Here is a 20,042-nt window from a genome sequence, read left to right as displayed (position 1 = left end):
AGACTCTGTGGAAATGTCCTCGAAGAACAAGGCCACTGGGAAGACCACATCTGCAGAATCTTGGCCGGCTCTACCGAAACGACAGCATCCACCAACAGAATCACAGCAAAATTTTGCTGGACAACCCCCCGAGCTCTACTGTCAGTGATGTATGCGACCAAGACAAGCAGGTGGCTGATATGCTGCACTCGCTAATTAATACCATGCGCATCGTACTGAACAAGCCGCAAACCCCAGCAGCTCGAAGTGCTCTGCAAATACTGGAAGCACTGAATCCAGTTCTTGACCCGCCGTGGTTGCTCAGTGGCTATGGTATTGGGCTGCTGAGCACGAGGTCGCGGGATTGAATCCCGGCCACGGCGGCCGCATTTCGATGGGGGCGAAATGCGAAAACACCCATGTACTTAGATTTAGGTGCGCGTTAAAGAACTCCAGGTGGTCTAAATTTCCGGAGTCCACCACTACGGCGTGCCTCATAATCAGAAAGTGGTTTTGGCACGTAAAACCCCATAATTTAAATCCAGTGCTTGCTAGCATCGTTTAAACATCATGGCTCGACCAATAGTCCCCTTCCGCACTGAAGTTAAAAGTGCGTCGATCTTTCAGTGGCATGCTAGAGGTCTAAGGACACTTATAGCAGACTTTCGCCAATTCATTTTTACAAATCGCTTTCCCATACTGGTCATTTGCGAACAAAATACATCAACTCCACTAAGACTGTCCGGTTACGAATCTTTCGTCTCGTCCACAGGCGGTGCGAGCACGAAAGTAATCATCTGCATCCGCACAGACATTACATATGTCGCTAACGCGGTAGAGCCTCATGACGACAACCAATATGTCACCCTGAATATCCAAAAGAAGGATGTGTAATTTGCACTAATTGGTGCCTACATATTGGTGCCTACTGGGTCACTTTGACGGCGAACGACTCAAGAAAATATTACTCATGAACAATAGCCCCTGGGTTATCAAAGGTGACTTCAACGTGCATAATTAACCAGTTATGGGAAAACACTAAAATTGATTCCAAAGCAGGAGTCTCGCCTCCTTTGCTGCCGACCATGATTTCTGCTGTGGGAATGACGGCAACCCTACGTTTTTGCGAGGCACGACCTATAGCAGCTGCTTGGACTTAACTTTGGTGTCACGGCGCTTCGCCTCGAGCGTCCACTGGTTTACGGACATTGAAACACATGGAAGCGACCATATTCCATCATACATAAAGATTAGAGGAGTTGAGCAACGCTCCTCTACTGTCTTGCGTACAGTTGATTGGACAAAGTTTGAGAAGGATATGGATGACGCATGTCGGGAAGGCCTTCCACACACTATCGAAGATGCAATCGCAGAGGCATTGAAAACATCCATCTGTTCGGTCACAAGGTCAGCAAGGCGAACAGACTTGGATATGGAACTGGAGAGACTGCGTGAGGCACGCTGACAGGCGGAGAGGAGGTATCGGCGTACGAAGTGCGTCTTGGATCTGAGGGCTTCACGACGCATACAGAAGAAAGTCCAACGTCGTATGGATAAATTGGAAGACAAGCGATGGACAACTTTCTGTCAGTCGCTTGGTCCCCGAAAATCGTTCTCGCACATATGGAGAACGGTTAGAGGTCTTCGCTCATCTCCGCATCAAAGGAAGCCCTTTGCTGCTCTGACCCTCTACCAACTCCGCTCGGAACTTCAAGTGGCTGAAGAGTTCTGTGCACGGGTTGTTGGGTCCGTGGCCATCATTACTGAGGCAGCATCGAATGACATCCCTGAGGCACGCGTACCAGAAATGAACGCGCTCTTTTCACTCGAAGAGCTCGATGCTGCGTTGGCGACCTGCAGGCGTTCTTCGTCACCAGGACCTGATGGCATCACGTATGCTGCCCTATGCCACCTTGGACATGACGCACGTGATGAGCTGCTCAACTACTACAATGAGTCTTGGCAGAACGGCGCCGTTCCTAGACAATGGAAAACGAGCCACTTGATCCCCATTCTGAAGCCTGGAAAGTCTCCGCTTGAGCTCTCATCATATCGTCCGATTGCGCTTTCGAGCTGCGTCGGTAAAGTGATGGAAAGAATGATTCTTGCTCCCTTGGAATGGTACCTAAAGCGATTCAACATCTATCCGGACGCCATGACGGCGTTTCGTCGAGGTCGCTCGTCCATTGACAACGTCATTGACATCGTAACCTGGGACCAAAAGCAAAAAAGCCTCAAGCGCCTATCAGTGGCGCTTTTTCTAGATATAAAAGGAGCATACGACAACGTCGCCCATGAGGCCATAATGAACTCACTTGAGGCTGTTGGAGTTGGTGGCCGGATGTATCAATGGATTCGGGACTATTTGACTGAGAGGTGCTTTTTCTTACAGACTGAAGACGGCCCAACTTCGGAACATTACATCTGCCGTGGTGTGCCGCAGGGTAGAGTGTTGAGCCCCATTCTGTTCAAACTCGTCTTGGTAGGACTAGCGGAGTACCTACCGCGGTCAGTTCACGTCTCAATATACGCCGACGACATTTGCATCTGGGCTTCTGCGGTGACTCGCCCTCAGGTACGAGCCAGTCTTCAACGGGCGGCAACCATGACGGCGTCTTATCTCCGAGAACAAGGCGTCAGCGTGTCTACTGAAAAGTGCACATTGGTTGGTTTTACGCGCAAACAAATGTCATCGTATCTTGTTTCAATCAATGGTCAAGCTGTATCCTACGTTAAGACACATCGCTTTCTGGGCGTAATCATTGATCGCAACCTCTCGTGGAGCACTCACTGCGTCTATCTAAAGAAAAAATTTGTTGCCATTGCTCAGGTCTTTAAATTTCTCTGCGGGAAAAACTGGGGTACACCGGTCCGTTCTATGATGTAGCTCTACAAGGTACTGTTCCTCGGACTCCTACGTTACAGTCTACCAGTGTTGTCAAATGCATGCAAGACGAACTTTCGCGCTTTGGAGAGCATACAAGGTCAAGCCCTACGCACGTGTTTAAGGCTGCCTCGGTGCACGCCAACAGCAGCAACAATTGCCATCACTGGGGACCATATGATCCAGACACACGTAGCTGTTGACTCTCTCAGGGCCCGCATTCGCCATCTGTCAAGGATCCCCGACCATCATTTGGCCTCCCTACCAGCCGAGAGACCTCAAGCGGCCTTTTCAAGAGTGATTAACGGTCATAAACAGTGCATACCGTCATATTTTACACCGGCGACGAAGCCTTCACCTCCCCTGTGGTGCCTAGGAGAGCCTCAAGTGAATTTCGCTATTCCTGGAATTAGAAAAAATTCCGATCATTCATCGCCGGCTCTGGAGCAACTTACGCTCCTATTACTGCACCAGACGTATCATGACCACATACATATATATACCGATGGTTCAACCTCCCGTATCAGCTCAACTGCCGCATTCGTCGTTCCATTCAAGAAGGTTACAGTTAAATTCAAATTGTCGCATACGACTACATCTACATCGGCAGAGCTTGCAGCTCTCCATACCGCTATGATGTACGTCAGCGAAGAGCCAACAGAGAAATGGGTCGTATTTTGTGACTCTAAGGCAGCCCTTCACAGCATCAAGTCTGCATTACGTCACAGAACTTACGAGCAGAAGACATCTGACATCAGGGAAGTGCACCACCATGCTCTGGAAAGAGGGCACACCATCATATTTCAATGGATTCCTGCTCACTATGGCATCGTCGGCAACAACATAGCTGACAAGGCTGCCCGGTGTGCCCACGAAGATACCCAGACGCGTTCAATACCTTTGGCGAGGTCGGACGCTGCCAGGGAACTTCGCCTACGTGCACGCAAAAAGTCGCAAGATCCCTGGAGTTCAAGTGCCTTCAATGGTCGATTATTTAAACGGGACCCCACGCTACGGCTACAACTGCCATCTAGCCTTTCCCGCGGCGAAGCAACCTTGCTGATACGCTTGTGGCTGGGAGTAGCGTTCACGAACTCATACTCCTATCGTTTGAAAATGGCCGAGAGCCCGATGTGCGATTCCTGTGGGTGCGAGGAGACCATCGAGCACCTATTGTGTACTTGCCCCCGCTACGATGTACAACGCCTCTCTCTGCGGAAAACTTTACACCGACTGGACTTAAGACCGTTCACTGAGTCAAAGATACTCGGACCGTGGCCACACCCGTCACTGGCACGAAAATCGAATCGTGCATTAGTGCAATACTTGTAGTGCACCGGCTTAAGAGACCGTTTATAGTGTCCCTGTGCATAGTGTCCCTCTCACACGCACTTAGTGCTCACTTTCTCCCCTTTTCCTCTTTCTATTCCCCTTTCCCCCACCCCGAGTGTGGCATAGCAAACCGGATGCTCTTCTGGTTGACCTCCCTGCCTTTCCTGTCCTTGTTTTCTCTCTCTCTATCTCTTGTCACAGTCAGTTTCATGTCTGTCGGTTTGATTTTCTCCTGAGATTAAGCCTGTCTATTTACCATGGACTTTTCCAATCTTACTTCAAGTGCTGCCACCTGGCTTGCGGCACAACTTGAAAAAGTAAGCTAGCTAAAGTGCTTCTCCTACGCAAGATGGTGGTTAAAAATTTTGCACGAGGTGCTTATGGAACTCAAGCCTCAAGCATCTTCTACCACTCAATTACTCCACTTGACACGCATAACTTTTTGAAAGCCCTTTCTCAGCTGACACCTAATAAAATGTCTTTCTAGTTAAATGCTCCAATGGGCAGTTCCTACTGTAACGGCGACCAGCCATGGTAGCTAGACCTTACAGTTCTCGCTACCAGCCATATTAAACAATTCAGGCGGCAACAGTGCTAAGGACAGGGACAAAGCTGAAGGCAAATGGAAAACGTCACGTTGCGTTGTTGTAGAATTTTTCAAACGCGCACAGCATGACTAGGGAAAGTATCCAAGCCTCCGTAAACCTTCTTTCCTGACGTCTGGTGGCAGCAGTCTATTCCGAATGCCCAGAGTGCGGGCACCACACGTTGATGCAGTGATGAAGGTGACCAAAGCACAAGGAACCAAGGAAAAGACACTTTCGAACTAGAATTGAAGCCTATTAATGTTACAGCGTCGGCTAGTTGCCTATTCATATTCAGGCGGGAACAGTTGAGGACACGGACAATTCTCAAGGCGCATAGAAACCGAGTCGCGCGAACAGCGCAACGTGTCGCTTTCTATGCGCCTTCGCCATTCGTTGTTCACTCTTGAATTTGAATAATCAGCTAGCCGACGTTTTCACGGTAATAATAGGTAAGTTCAAAGTAAATAGTAGCGTTTTGCAAACCCTACCTCTAAAAAATTGAAATTATACTTTGTTTTTAGGACTCGGTAGCCCCATTGTTTTATTTCCAAACAAGTGCTGGTGTGGCATTCTTCCGCGCTTTTATTTTTCTGTCTGTTCTAGTTTAATGTCGACGGCGACAGATATCTACACAGATATTCTGTGTCGACAGGTATACTGAATAAGGTCGATGCCGACAGATGTGCTTGTGTGCTTTTTTGTCTATAACGCAATAGTTGAAGTGTAATTCTACTGATTAGTGGTTATATATAATTATTACTTTGTACTTGAGTGTTCAGATGAGACTTGTTGCTGACCTTGCATTTGTTTTCTTTAAGGGACCTCCAACAATCTCAAACTGCCGCAATGTATCTTCTTGTCTAAGATTCATTCCATTGTTGAATGAAAAAACTAGTAAAAAGCTTTAAAGAAACTGAGTAAAAAGAAGTTGAATGAAAAAACTACTATTTCACTGTTTTGTAGACTTAAAGGAAACCATTGGTTAATTATCACTCTTTATAGCAATCACCGCATGCGGCAGCGACATTTGGTTCTAACAAATTTTATACCGTGTTTAAAACAACAACGCAAACAAGCTCATACCCTATTTCTTCGTGTACCTGTCTTCGAGTGATTTATTTTTTACTTTCTCATGTGTAGTGGTGCGGAGAAACCTTTGAAATCTGAAGGATGGGATTTTTAGTTAATTACACAAAGTTTAATATGCTTGTGCTACAATCCTGAAGCGGGCACATAATGATGAATCAATAAGAAAAAACATTTAGTACTCTGTTCCTTTCGGGTCACCCTTTCTAATGCAACATTGTAAAAAGCGATTGTTTCCAAACGCAACATTGAAGCCAAAGAAAGGAAAATATTTTTGTTTATTGTTACGGGGAGCCAACATATTCCCTATCCAAGTAGATTATGGAGTCTATAGATGAACCTATTTTGTTTAAGAAGGGTAACTAGCTGGGCTACTTGGTTCGGATTGTCGAGGATACATTCTTCCAGCGCGATGATTAAGCACGCAGACAGAGAAAGAAAGGACTGAACAACCGCTAGACAATCAACGACTGGTTTGCTTCCAGAAAGCGCAAAGTCGATTTACATGAAAACTACCGATAAAGCTGGTCACTTCACTCATGCGCACGGATCAAAACACGCTGCAGGTATTATATTTCTTTATTGTGACAAGGTCACAAATGTCATGCTGACATATTTAACGTGTTTTCGCTTGGTGCGGTACACCTCATATATTTATCCGTCAATCTATTGCGTATACCGTCGAAGAAGGCGTCTAAGATACAAAATAATGTGTTCGGTAAATGTAGACTAGCGGTGGTAAATTTCTTTATTCTTCATACTCCCTATAAATTAACAAAAGATAGATGATGCCCTGGTATCACATTCATCGCGCTCTGCCAATTCAGCTACGCATGCGGCTTCTTATCCTCTCCATGTTTTTGGATAACTAATTTGCAAATAGTGCAGCTATGTCTTGAGGACTAAGTCGCCATCATTCAAAATGGCTCATCAGTGTACGGTCGAGTTTGGGGACCTTAACTGCGCCGCAATCTTCAATTTCTAAAATTCAACCTGTCGTGGATCCGAAACGTGGAGTCAGTATTGATGTTACGTACGCAGAGCGATGTCGTATAGGACTACCGGAGAGTGCCATCTCCACAGCCAAAGACGACTCTGACTAGAGTCACCGTATAATAAAATTTCCTCATTCTTCGGAAGCGAAGGTAAAATCGTTCTCGAAATCAGTTTTGGTGCCGGTGACATAATGCGTTTCGTTAACCGTAGACAGGAGCAACGTCTTGCATTGTTGTCGTACTGAATCGCACGTAATCAAACTATTATCGAAGACACAGGGGCTTTCGATAATTTGAAATGTTTGCTTGCCTGTGAGATATCAGCACCAAACATATAAAGAGAGCTTATTGTCAATAATTTGTAAATAAACCCATCGCGCTTTGTTGTTACCTATAATGGTGGTGGTGGTGGTGGTGGTGGTGGCGGTGGCGGTGGCGGTGATGGTGGTGGTGGTGGTGGTGGTGTTTGTGTTGTTGTTGTTGTTCATTTTGGGTTCGATCGGCCAGCGTGAATACAATACTGTGCACATTACCGGATCGGCAGTACTTTTTAAGTATAGATAGCAGACCGAGAGATGAACTGATATAAGGCGTGCGCAGTTTGATACAATAAAATATTTGTTCCCGCGCCCAAAAAATACAAATAATAACTTAGAAGAGTGGTTTGCCGAACCAGTTGGTAATGCTCCCTTGACTTGGGTAGCCGCGAAACGACACAATCCCTCCATCTGTTATTTCGCGCTGCCTAAGCCAAGAACGAATAGCAAGCAGCGTATAACTTTATTCACGCTAGTTTCGTAATTATTCTCAGCCCATGAGCACAAGATCACGTTTTCAGCTTTTGATCGATGACCATGGGATTCTTGTGACGGGCCTTGTTCGATATCAGCTGTACTGATATCGCCAATGCGTCCTGTGTCGGCGTTTAACCGACTTGCTGAACTCTGTCCTCCTTTGAAATTGTGTTATCGTGTGGCCACTGCGCATTTTAATATTTCTCTTTTCAGTCATATTTTCCACTGCAAAAAAAAAAGAAATCGCGACGTCTCAGCATTCGTGTAAACCCTCAGGCCTGATGAATGCGGAGACCACGCGTAACGGATTTTATCATATCTCAATGCAATGACATATACCTACTTGAGTGCTCTCAAACAATCACAGCAGAGTAATCTAGATTATGGTATTACTTTTGCTTGATTATTGCAAAATATACGATTGAATAAATCGCATGACCCAGAAATAAAGCACCCAGTTCAGAAGCACCAACACGCAGAAACGGTGGCTGCATGAAAGGCGTACACTAAGATGTGGTGGAAAAGCGCTTAAAATTCAGAACGTATAATTTTCATAAATGCACCATCCCCGCTGGCAAGGCTTCGGCCTAGCAGCTCGGGTTTTATGTGTAAGGCGACATATTCTGCCTCTATAGCGTGCGTCGTTACAAGTTTACTCCTTCTGCAGCGGAGCCTAACCTGATGACATTTAGGAGACGATGGCTTGGTGCGGCGCACGAAGAGCTTGTGTGTTAAGCACTCGATTAAAAGTGTCTTTGCGTGGCGGCCACCTTTCCGCGGAGGAGTTGTGCTGCCCGCTAATGGCTCGTCCTTCCGGTTAATGGCCCCCGGTCGTGTCGTTGTTACCGCGTGGTTCTCCGCGGCGCTGTTCTGCGAAGAGGGGATCCTTCACTCGGCCAAGATAGCAATCGCTCTCGGCCGCACGCGCTAGGACACTACAGACGGGTCTGCATGGTAGGTTTGAAAACAATGTCCCCTTTCCGTGGTAAGAATACGCATGAGTGATTTTGTGTCAAAATGCGGTGACAGCGAAAAGCGTTATTCTCCGTATCTTCTTGCTTTGCTCCTTCTTTTGCGGGCACCTTCCATATTTATGAGCCTGTACTGACCGTACCGTATTCTTATGTCCTATGTAAATCATTTGTTATCGCATTTGCCAGGAGTAGCATACTAAGCGTGCCGCCGAACAAAGCTTTGCGATTTTCCCTAAAACGCATCTGTCGTTCCCTATTTAAGTGCCCTTTATTTCACTTCCACAAATGAGGCTGTTCTGAGCTGCATATATTTATTTTGATTAACCTATTAGTTGGTTCAATAAGACTAACGAGTGATGTAGGTCATTACTTAAAAGTTGCATGTGCAGTTCTCTAATTCTCTTTTTTTTCCTCGCATGATTCTTGCAGAAGTTGCAGGCAGTCAGTGAGGAATTCATGTCTATATTGTAAGATTATTACAAAGGAAGAGTGAAGTTATTGCACTGCATATGCAGCTGTTGTAGCGGGTAATGGGAGGAAAAGAACTATTGAAAGAGAAAAGAAATGTTAGAACGTAGGATCGTTTCGCGGTTTATGTATTTCAGTTACGCATATCGTTACATGCTAAGCAAAGTCTATAAGGTACTTGCTTGAGCTTTAGTTCTTTAACTTATTTGCTCTGCCTGCATTCCTAGCTACAGCAAGAATTAGAGGTCGAATTATGCGACAGAGCTACGCCACAATAGTCTAGCATTGGTCTATCTAGTTTGATGCTGCTGCTGCTCCTGAAGCCAAAATTTTGTTCATTGACATCAGAATCGCTGAAGTGTACTGAATGCTGCTTTCTTTTTTTTTCTTTCTCATCACCCGATTTCACCAATTTTTACATAGGCAACAGACGCAGTATTGCACATGCCAAAGATGTTTTCTCCTTGCCTCTTGGACATTTATCAGAGCAGACGCTGTTTCTTTATTTCAAACATGCGCATCTGGGCGTCGTAAGGCCCCGGAACACAGACAGTGCCTTTGTTCATAGAAATAAAATTTGAAGCATCACGCTTTCACCTAGTAGCCATCAACTTCTTGTTCCTAATTACTTTAGTTCGTATAGATATTTATTGCTTATTCCGCCAGCTCTAAAATGTGCACTATTTGCGTCGCTTCATTTCGGAGACCATAGCAGCAGACGTGTGCACATCGCGGCGAAGTTGTTTAGAAAGTGGTGGCCTCCGCTGCGGAAGCCTTGTGCATTAGCGCTTGCTGGCATGGCACGTAGACGCCATTTCAGCATAACTGACGACTAATGCATCAGTCACACTTTTGAGGACGCAGCAGTCATACTCAGTCATCCTCACCAGTCATACTCAGCAAAGAAGGCTGTCCGCCCATCTTGCATTTCAGCCGGTGCAGTGTCATCGTGATGCCGTCGCGGTCATCGTCGTTGTTGTTACTGCTGCCCCCCCCCCCCCTCCATATTTTGTGCCGTAATCCTAATTCAAACTATAAGGGCACTTTTCATAGGATTAGAAAAGTTTCTTAAGCAACTTGGGGACATTGACGGATGTTGTCGTCGCGAGTTGGGAGCCAGGGGTATCGACGAACTGTCCTGTTTCTATTTCTTCATGGGCTTTTTTTTTCTAGAGGCATACCAATCCACAAGGAAGCCATTTGAACGAAATTCCGGCCTACTTGGCTTTGAAAAGCTGCGGCCTGCCGGCAAACCGCCACCCGGGACACATTCTGGCTATCAGGTCCCATTCATCACTGAGGCACGAGAATGATCTCCGAAGTGGTCAGCGTCGATGAAAAGGCAGAGGCTGGAAACGGCGAGGAAAGGCCGTTTGCGCCCCGACCCGCGATGTATACGTTTCTACTCCCGGTTGTTCCCCGGAACCATTTCTGCGGGAAATGGAAAAAAATAGAATTTTGCGATCGCCATTAAGGAAGCAATATGGCTGCCTTGGACTCAATTGGATAACGTTCACTTAGCTGGAAAAAAAAATCTGGTATCGAGTTTGGAGAGAATCACCTAACCGGTGCATCGTGTTGCTTTGTCATCATCTCTTCCTTGTAAGCTTCAAAGCAGAAAACTTCAACGTTTTCTACCGAATTCTGTTTCTCTTTCCCCCTACCTCGCAATCGCGTAACCCATGGCGATTTGGGCCAATATAGAGCAGAAGTAATAACCGCACGTAATAAAAAAAATTAAATAAGAGTAGCAGTGGAGCCGCAGACCCTTTGTACGATGATCTGGGACTTGGGAAATGCCTGCTATTTTTCTTTTTCGCTAAATGGCACTGTTACTTGATAACGGTATTTTGTTTTGCTAAATGCGCCTTATATTGGTTTAAATTTCTATTCAACTGTGAGAAAGCTGCCTTTTGCACCAAACGACAATATCCTAAAGGTGAAACTTTCTCCCGCATTTAGAGTTATTTTTCCCGGTAATTTCTTTGCAGGGATAGGCAACACTCACGGGCTTAAACCGCAGTATAAGCATATAGGCTGCTCTTTCGCCTTAGAGTTCTTGGTGGAGGCGTGAAACATATACCAGGTTGACCCACTGGTCATCCAAAGTTGGTCACTTGGGAAATCTAGACGCTTATTTCACGTGGTAAGCCTGCCCACAAACTGCTCCATTTTACGACATTCGCTTGTATTACCCGAAAATCTAGTAGGAATGCTTGAGGTAGCGCTTTCTTTTTCTACCTTCTGTGTGTTTATTATAAGGTGATGGCAGACGCAGGCTCAAATCTGGTTCACTTCACTAGCCTTCCTCCAAGGGACGCATATAGCCGTCGTGCACATGTTTTTATTTTCTTTATTTCTTTTTTCTATCATCCCTCAGCATTGTAGCTACTGAGTGTGATGACATATGATGGCACCATCTACCGGTTGCGCGCCATCGACGGGGTAGGAGAAATAGCACAGTGCGCTCCTCATAGTTTGGCTGCCAGCGCTTAATTGAAACATCGCGAACATATCTGTGCCTTCAAAGCGAGGGATATTTTTCATTACCAATTTATAGGTGCTGAGTAATTTCAAAGCAGGGAACACTTTACAAACGCTGTATCTTCGCAAAATATAATGCACGGCCACTTTGTGTGTACTTCGCAAAGTAGTACGCCATACCGGCTTCTTGCGCGTAAGAGGAAATCGATGAGAGAATACGATGTTAAGTATATTTGTGTTTTATACTGTCTGTACAACCGAAGTCAATAACGAATAAATGTCTTAACCGTGCGAATTTATAGCAAGTGAGTGCGCGAGTGCATGCATATAAATTCGCAATGTTTCAAAGCGACTAGCCATCTTGCTTTACTCTTTATTAAGAGATTACCCCACGGCACCTTAAAACGTTACAGCAGGGAGTTACAGCGTCCAATAAAATAAATTTTCACTTCCACAATGCGCCTGCTTTTCAGTCTTTCCCACTGGTTTACTGTTCGGACAAAAAAAAAAAAGAATGGGCATACATGTTCGTCCTGGTTTGCTATTACAGGATTTGGCTGTCGTGATCACTGCACCTGGAGATATAGTGAGCTTCCTCTATGTAAGTGCCTTTCTTTATTTTGATTTTTCTATGGTAACTTAAATGTAGAAGTTTCAAGCTCAGTTTTCTGCGACGGGTGAAAAGGGATTCTCAACCAAGCTCAACTTTCATTGTCGTGCAACTCTCATTCATTTGATACAGCTCCAAGACGAACCTGGCAGCTCGATTTTGCATTTGCCGAAGAGGGTTAATGAGGGCGAGATCCCGCACGACAGAGCCATATTCCAAAATTGGGTGAATACAAGTAACATAGGCCATGCTTTTTAAATTAGCATGCGAACAACGTAAGTTTCGTTGAATGAAGTTCAATGCATTACTAGCTTCAGTTATGGCATTGTTTACATAAGGTTTCTAGGAGAATTTTGATGACAATATTACACCAAGGTACTTGTATGATCTTTCTTGCTTCAATACAACACCATTTAAGTAGTACTGGGATAACATTGGCTTACCTTTTTTGGCAAAGGAAAGACTCACGCACTTTTGTATACTTATATTCGTATTCCATATAACGCACCAGTTTCGAACACAACTTAAGTCTTTCTGAAGGTTAGTGATGTAATGTTCGTAAGTAATTTTTCTGTACCCGATGCAGTCGTGGGCAAATAACAGTAGAGAAGAAGAAACTCGAGCAGCAATATCATGAGCATATTTTTTAAGCAATTGCAGCAGATCCAACGAGTTCAAATCTGTATACAGGAAAGCTTAGTGGGAGTGCATAAAAGTCGAAACAGGTGTACACGCACGCACGCACACAAGCGCGGGCACACGCAAGCTATACCGAGCCTCGTTGTTAAGCCGAATTCCTGACTACTAGCAAGTACGAGGGACGCCTCCAGCGCATCATAGTTTCATAAGCAGCATGCGCATACTTACGTAGCACAGTTCGAATCCATTCTATCCGTGAGAAGCGTTTACTTCATTACTGTACAGGCGCGGATGCGCGAAGGCAAGCTTTCTGGTTCTCCCTTTTTTTGCTTTCCCCCGCACAGCTGGAGCCGCCGCTGCCGCGGTGATTATTGTTCTTCTTCTTCTTCTTCTTCTTCTTCTTCTTCTTCTTCTTCTTATTATTATTATTATTATTATTATTATTATTATTATTATTATTATTATTATTATTATTCCATCCCCTTTGAAACGGGGCGTTGACAAATAGTCACCTAGCCTGCTTCAGTTACTCAGATGCTGTACATGGTTTTCATTCTAGCATTGTATACATCTCTAATTTTCTTGCTCTTCTTCAAAGGTTATCTACCTTCTACGGCTATCTATTCCTGTAACGGATCCGGTCGTAACGGATCCAGTCTCTTCCCTGCTTTTTTACCACCAATACTCCGAACGTCTCTTGCTTATCTCGGCTGCTGACCAGTTGATGCTTCCGTCCACTTTAAATCCAAGCGCTTCTGCAAGGTGTACCTTACCTACGGGTGTCACTGGGTGAATCCCTTCGCAGTCCATTAAGATGTGCCGAGCAGCCTCCAGATTTTCGTTGCAGCGTACACATGCCTCATCTTGTTGCGGTTATTAGCTCAGGTAGGTTTTTTTGTCCTCAGGCAACAACCAGCTCGAGCCTCAAGTAGCAAGACACTTCCCTTGATCGCTTCCGCGGATGCGTGGAGACAAGTGTCTTCTGCTAGCGGTTGGTTGACCTATTCGGCAAGGATACAGCTAGCGTTCCTGTATATGCTCCCGCAGGGAGCAGAGTTGCGCACAGGTCCGGTTTATGATCCAGCTCTGCAATGGAGCCATTCCTCGCGCGCACAGGAGGCAAGTGCCGCGAGGTGTTCCATTTGCTTTTTTGTCTGCTGGTCACGAACTACATGCGGCAACTGTACGCAAGCGCTGAGCAAGATGACACTTTTTAATGCAGGCTAAGCTAGAACGATTGGCGTAGCCGGAGAAGGGCCAACCCCTCGAAATTCTTAGTTTGTGTGTAAATATATACACGCACATATGCAAACACACGCACGAATGTACATATAAAGAATAGGACCCCCCTCGATCCCTCGAAATAAAATCCTGACTACGCCCGTGGCTCAAACAGCTCAAAAGTTCGCGTGCAAACGGGCATTACCTTGCAACAAAAAGCGGTGCATTGTTTTTCAGCACGTATATGAAGTTTTCTCGCGGAGGCGGGAGGCAAGAAATGTTTTAAAGGGTGTTTAAAGAAAACTTCACACACGTGTGGTAGACATTTATGTGGGCATATTTTGGCTGCCGAAACGAGACGAATAATGAATCTAGCCAACAGGACTATCATGCCTCCAATTATGTCACTGACCGTTGACTGTCATTCATCACTAAACGTCGCTCACAGCAACTGCACGTTTTCGATATATGCGGTGCAGGCACGTAAATTTAAACGCATTTCAAATGTTCACATGCGCACATCTTATGCAAAGCCTATTTTTACGATTCATACCGCAAGCTTAACAGCTGCTTCGTAGCAGAAAATCTGCAAGTAGAAAAAGATTCAAGATGCACGAGCTTCTAGATCAAATTTATTTCGTACAACGGAATGGATGAGCAGTGGCTGGTGGCAGCAGGCGATGAGTGCTTGGATGAGTTTTTGGAGCCTTGGGAGGCAGAATTCAAAGCCACTGAAAAGGCAACAAGTTATTAAAAGTAACAACAGGTTATTTTTATTGGACTAATCACATAAGATGACAAACTGGCAAAGTAATTATTCACACATTGCAGGCTATAATATGACAGCACATTTTTCTTTATCTCTTCATACTACTCAGGTTAATTTACTATAACACAGCGCTTATTAAACGTACAAAAATAATTTCACATTCCTCACGTCGACTAAGGCTAATCAAACAAGCAACATATTGCCACATCCTATATGGTCGAAAGTTTGTAGAATTTCCGTCGCAGCTACGTGCAGCATCAGACACAGGGTAATTGCAGTTGGGAAATCTTGGATACCCAGGCGCGCGGTAGTGGCACGCGCGGTAAACATGTCCTGCTTCGCCGCAATGAAAGCATAGCGGCCGGCGGTCAGCGGTGCGCCACAAATCGGTCTTTCGAAGCGGGTAGCCGGCAGGGGATTCACCGTAAAAACGAGGCGCAGCAATCGACCTGGCGGCGATACGGCATAGTTGGCAGCGGCTGCGACTGTCGAAAATAGGGCGTCGGGGGTGGTGGTGATGGCTGCGTCGTAGTGGTCGACGGTGTCAGCAGCATCGAAGTGGTGGGAGGTGGACGACAGACAGCTTCCGCGTAGGTTAATCGTCGCGGCACCACCTGCCAGTCGGGCGACGAAAAGGCCTCTCAAACTTCCTCCCGAACGATATCAGCGACAGAAGCCACCGCTGGTGCCATGGGAGAGATCCCGAGCTGCCGGATCTCCACTCACACAATCTCTCGGATAACTTCACGCAGAGATGTGCTGCAGCTCTCAGGTAGAATTGAAGCATTCACCAGCGAGCTCTTGCGGTCATATTGGCGGTACCGTTGCTGTAGTGCCCGTTCTATAACGGTAGCCTCCTTGGTAAATTCGGCCACTGTCGTCGTTGGGTTCCTCACGAGTCCGGCAAACAGTTCCTCCTTCACTCCGCGCAAGAGAGAACGCAACTTCTTTTCTTCGGCCATCTCAGGATCTGCTCTGCTGAAAAGGCGGGCCATATCTTCTGCAAACATGGCAATGCTCTCGTTTGGTTTTTGAATACGGGATTCGAGAAGGCGCTGCGCGTTGTCTCTTCTGTCGCTACTAGTGAATGTGTCTAGCAGCTGGGTGCGGAAGGCATCCCACGTGGTCAAATTTCTCTCCCGGTTCACAAACCACGTACGCGCACTGCCTTGAAGCGCAAAATAGACATTAGACAACTTTTGCTGGGAGCCCCAATCATTATAACTGGCGACACGCTCAAATTGGTCCAGCCAATCTTGGACATCTTCAAAAGCGTCACCATGGAAACTTTCTGGGATCTTGGGATTCTGCAGCGTCACCTGCGATGGAGTTGCAGTGGCCATTGCGGAAATCGGTAGACGCGTTCTTGGAACGTGATCGAGGCGTCGTTGAGCCAGAAGGCTCAACGATGCCTCGATCACGTTCCCCTTCTCCGGCTCGTTACACCCCACCGACCCGTCGCGATTTTTCTGACGCCTCTAGGGGCAGGTCCCCTAGCCCGCGCCGGGTAAACTAGATGCGGCGACCTCCGGGGGTGAGGTTGCAAATCGGCTAGATATCCAAGAGCCCGATCTCCTACCATCGACGAGGCTAAAACTCCGACGACTCCAACCACACCCCCTCTAACCGACGCCGTCAGCGCCGATCTTGTCGTTTGCATTGACGGCCACCAAGTGGCCGCTGTCGTCGATACTGGTTCGCATTTTTCAATAATAAGTAAAAAGCTGGCTGATAGACTGAGAAAAGTGAAGATGCCATGGACCGGGCCCAACATCAGAACTGCCGGCGGCCAGTTGATGACGCCGATTGGAAAATGTACAGCCAGGATAGTAATCGCCGGTGCAACCTTTGTCGCCACCCTCGTCATTCACTTTGAGTGTTGTAAGGAACTTATATTGGGAATGGATTTCTTGAGAGAGTACGGTGCAGTGATTAGTGTCCGTGACCTCGTCGTCACATTTTCTGCGAGCTCAGACGACGTCGACTCCGCGGAACACCAGCGACCCCGCTTACGTATCGCCGACGACAACGTCACGCTTCCGCCGCGAAGCTGTGCCCTCGTACCTGTTATCTACGACAACTTGAACACCGGTACTGGTGTCGCTGAACACATCGACGCACTGGTACTGAGTCAAGGCGTTTCCATCGCCAGGGCCGTAATTAACGTACACGACGGACGTGCTGAACTCCTGCTGACGAATTTTAACAGGGAACGTCGACACATTGTTAAAGGCATGGCTGTTGCTTACTTCGACGAATTCACTTGAATACGGGACTGCCTCTCAATGGAGCGCGCGACGTCCACCGTGGTTATGCCTGCGCCTGTGGTTGACATCAGTCCCACTTTATCGCCCGTGGAACGCAACAGACTTCTTGAGCTCATCGATGAGTTTAAGAGCTGCTTCTCTTCCACATCACGAGTTAGCCAGACCGCCGCTCACTAAGCACCGTATTTTCACCGAAGCCGACGCCAGACCAATTCGGCAGAATCCTTATCGTGTAGCACCGAAAGAGCGCGAGGCAATACAAACACAAGTGAAGACCATGCTTGAGGACGGAGCTATTCGGCCCTCTAAGAGTCCTTGGGCATCGCCTGTCGTATTGGTGTAAAAGAGGGACGGCAGCCTGCGCTTCTGCGTCGAGTATCGAAAACTCAACCAGATCACAAAGAAAGACGTTTATCCGCTACCGCGTATCTACGATTCCCTGGACAGGCTACGAAACGCACATTACTTTTCGTCGATGGACTTGAAAAGCGGCTACTGGCAAATAGAAGTTGATGAAAGAGACCTTGAGAAGACCGCTTTTGTGACGCCCGACGGACTTTATGAATTTCAGGTGCTCCCCTTCGGTTTGTGTTCTGCGCCGGCAACGTTTCAACGACTAATGGACACGATACTCTCAGGCCTCAAATGGCAAACCTGTCTGGTGTACCTCGACGACGTGATTGCTTTCTCCGTCACGTTTGAGGAACACGTGCAGAGACTAAAGACGGTCTTTGAAGCAATACGCTCAGCTGGTCTAACTTTGAAACCTGAAAAGTGACATTTTGGTTTTGAAGAACTTCAATTTCTCGGTCACGTTGTTAGTTGTGAAGGCGTCCGACCTGACCCTGATAAAATCTCTACCGTCGCTAATTTCCCAACGCCATCCGATAAAAAGGCAGTGCGACGTTTTCTGGGCCTTTGCGCCTACTACCGACGGTTTATCGCGGAATTTTCGCGTATCGCATGGCCATTAACACATCTTACCAGAGAAGATGTCCTCTTTGTGTGGGGTGATGACCAGCAACGGGCTTTTGATGACCTACGGCAACGGCTGCAGACGCCTCCCGTGCTCGCACACTTTGATGAAGACGCCCCTACGATTCTTCATACCGACGCTAGTAATGTTGGCCTTGGCGCAGTGCTTGTTCAGCGGCAGTACGGCACCGAAAGAGTGATTGCTTACGCCAGCAGGGCGCTATCAAGAACGGAGGCTAACTACTCTACTACAGAAAAAGAATGTCTCGCGCTGGTGTGGGCCGTCCTGAAATTTCGGCCATATTTGTATGGTCGGTGTTTCACCGTTGTCAGTGATGCACTTTGCTGGCTGACTAATTTAAAAGATCCAGCTGGTCGGCTTGCGCGCTGGAGTCTTCGGCTCCAAGAGTTCGACTTCACTGTTGTATACAAATCGGGAAAACGACACACCGACGCCGACTGCCTTTCTCGGTCTCCTGTTGAGACTACAGTAACCGGCGATGATGACGCGGCTTTTCTAGGCGTGCTAGATACTGTGGCTGTTTCCCGCCAGCAACGTGAGGACGCAGAACTTGTTCCTCTTTTCGATTACTTAGAGGGAAAAACAAGCAGCGGGCCGAGGTTATCCGCCAGAGGGCTGCCTTCATTCTGCTTACGCCACGACGTTCTCTGTAAAAAGAATTTTTCACCTAGTGGCAGCAACTACCTACTCGTCATTCCCGCATCTCTTCGCGACGAAGTCCTACATGCCTGTCACAACGAGCCGACCGCTGGTCACTTAGGCTACACTCGGACATTGGCAAGAATTAGGATAAAGTACTATTGGCCGAGACTTGCGTCGATCGTGAAACGCTACATACAGACATGCCTGGATTGCCAGCGCAGCAAAGCCCTACCCGGCAAGCCAGCTGGACTGCTGCATCCTGTTCAGATACCGCAAGCACCGTTCGAACAAATTGGCATGGACCTTTTGGGTCCGTTTCCACTGTCTACTGCCGGAAATAGATGAATAATCGTCGTTACAGATTACCTTACTCCATACGCCGAAACATGTGCTATCCAACGTGGAACAGCAGCCGAAGCAGCGCGATTTTTCATCGAAGCCATCGTCCTAAGCCATAGCGCTCCCGCAGTGGTCATGACAGAGGAGCTGCGTTCACGGCGGCGCTTCTGGATACCGTTTTGCGACTAAGTGGTACCACTCACCGAAAGACCACGGCTTATCATCCCCAAACCAATGGGCTGACCGAACGTTTTAATAAGACTCTGGCAGACATGATGAGTATGTACATCGACGTCGACCACAGGAACTGGGACGAGATATTACCATATGTTAAATTTGCGTATAACACGGCTCGCCTTTCACTTTTCAACCTCGTTCACGGCCGGGAAGTGACAACAATGTTGGACGCAATGCTGCCACACGAATGCGGTGACGACGAGACTGGTGCCGAGGAGTTTACGCAACACACAGAGGAAGCCAGGGAGCTTGCGCGTTTCCGAATGCAAGAACAACAGGAATACGATGCCCGACACTAAAATCTTCGACACAGACCCGTCACATACAACATCGGTGACCAGGTATGGATCTGGACTCCTATTCGTCGGCGGGGGCTGTCTGAGAAGCTCCTGCGAAGATACTTCGGCCCGTACACAGTTCTGCGCCGCATCAGCGATGTGAATTATGAAGTTGTCCCCGACGGTCATAACTGCTCCAAACGCCGGCGGCATCTGCCCGAGGTTGTGCACGTGCTTCGTATGAAGCCATACTTTTCTTCATGACCTCAACTTTGCACCGTCTGGGCACAGCCTTCGGAGATTGGGGCATCGGTGCGATGCCTTTTTTCCAAAGGAGGGGCGAATGCCACATGCTATATGGTCGCCGCGGGTATGTGCCAGGCGTTGAGAACGACTATGAAGTAGCGCGCGAGTAGAAAAACAGAGACGACAACGACGTCGCGTTGACTGCTCTCATAAA

The 20,042-nt window shown here is 47.1% G+C and overlaps 1 long non-coding RNA gene across 1 annotated transcript in view; it reads left to right on the top strand.

The window, feature by feature from the left end:
• LOC140218931 (uncharacterized) overlaps positions 1-20,042 on the top strand; it is a 270,707-nt gene that overhangs the window by 167,205 nt on the left and 83,460 nt on the right. Inside the window, exon 2 of the long non-coding RNA XR_011895085.1 lies at positions 12,134-12,184. This is a non-coding gene — a long non-coding RNA (uncharacterized lncRNA). The remainder of the gene's footprint in view (positions 1-12,133; positions 12,185-20,042) is intronic.

The sequence above is a fragment of the Dermacentor andersoni genome, chromosome 6 (assembly GCF_023375885.2).
Source record: "Dermacentor andersoni chromosome 6, qqDerAnde1_hic_scaffold, whole genome shotgun sequence".
Taxonomy (NCBI): domain Eukaryota; kingdom Metazoa; phylum Arthropoda; class Arachnida; order Ixodida; family Ixodidae; genus Dermacentor; species Dermacentor andersoni.
Note: the sequence above shows the minus strand (reverse complement) of the source record. Positions and strands in the feature narration are given on the sequence as shown.